Source organism: Acyrthosiphon pisum, unplaced genomic scaffold, assembly GCF_005508785.2.
Source record: "Acyrthosiphon pisum isolate AL4f unplaced genomic scaffold, pea_aphid_22Mar2018_4r6ur Scaffold_21566;HRSCAF=24275, whole genome shotgun sequence".
Lineage (NCBI taxonomy): Eukaryota > Metazoa > Arthropoda > Insecta > Hemiptera > Aphididae > Acyrthosiphon > Acyrthosiphon pisum.
Genome location: NW_021771047.1, coordinates 1670 through 3303, shown reverse-complemented (window position 1 = coordinate 3303; position 1634 = coordinate 1670).

Below are 1634 nucleotides of genomic sequence, written 5' to 3'. Positions count from 1 at the left end.
TCACATGTGAAGTTTGCAGAAGTGCTGTAATAGGTATGACATAACATTAGAATATAAATAATTTTATTTTAATAAGTTCGTCTAATAAAATGTAAAACTTAATTTTTTTAGGCAAAACTTCTTACTCAGATAAACCGGAAGCAACACTAGTAAACTTAAAAACTAAACTAGGTTTAACACATCCAAACAATTTTTTATATAAACTTCTATCAGCGGTCGAAAATTCATTTGCCAAATTTTGTGATGAAAGGGATGTATTTGAGCTTACTCTGAATAATTTTTTTCAGGAAAACGCAGAGTTAAAATTTCCATGTAAAGACCATAAAATTGATGTACTAACTAATATTTTGTCTAGTTATATTATTATGAGAATGCGGCAATACACTCTTCTTATGAACAAGGACCAGAATAAGTGCAATGCAAAAAAGAAAAAATTCTCAAAACTAGTTAATATTTAATACATAAAGATTACTTGTTTAATAATATTATTAAAATATGAAATAATAAAATATATTAAAATTAAATTCGTCCTATAGATGGCGCTAAAATAGTAAAATCAGTCGGTTTTTATAACCCCTTGCACTCCTCTCTAGCGTAACATTTTCGGCCGACAGATATTGGACTCGATGCCAGTCAATTATATCTTAGTCCGTGGTTGTTCTCTATAGAGAACAACATTGGCAAGGTGTATTGATAAGGTGTCGTCACTCTGGACCCCTATACGTATACACTCTTGATTGAAAATATTACCACAGTTCTATAGTCACCAGAGCGCGCTTCCTGTCCTATGAAGGCCAGTTTTTTCATACTGTTAAATGCAAAATGTCTTAAAAATTAAGAATTAAAATGCTATTTTTTTTTTAAATTGAAATTAGTATTTACAAAAACATTGAATAATAAAAAGTTTTTTTTTACATTTGGATTTTAATAATTTGCAATATTTTATATCGAGTAGACATCAATTATAAAATATCATGTATGTCACTTCTTTGGATATTTGCATCCTTCTTAAAATCTTTAAATTAAATTCAAACTATTATGGTTCTGCTCCTAATTTTAACAGTAGTCTAGTAGAGTGGAGTATTATTTTCTAGTGCTCATAAAAATTCTAAATACATATTTTGCATATTTTATTATATGATTAGGTATATTATTTATATTATAATATTATTCAATAACTACATATTATGTTAGAAAAATGTATATGAAGTTTTTAAATTGAAATGCAACATTGCAAACATGATCTTTTACCGGAACAGATAGTTATATATATTTAGATATTTTACAGTATAATCTAGTACAGTGCTTCTCAAATTGTTTTGACATGAGGCTCTTTAAATTTAAAGTAAAACTGTCAAGGCCCCTTAATCAAAATTATTATAATTGTTTTTTCTAAATTAGGTATATACACTAAAATTACATGTAGTATTTCAAACAGATAAATTATTAAAATTCATAGTAAATTAATGTTTTAATATACCTTTGAGAAATATTAATAATAGTATTAAAATTTAAGTATTAAAACTTTTTCCATAAACACTTAAAGTCTAAAGAAAATAAGCATTGATCTAGGATGTTCATATGTCTATCAACCATTTAGCATATAGATATGTTTCTATCCCCAGGATCTCAGT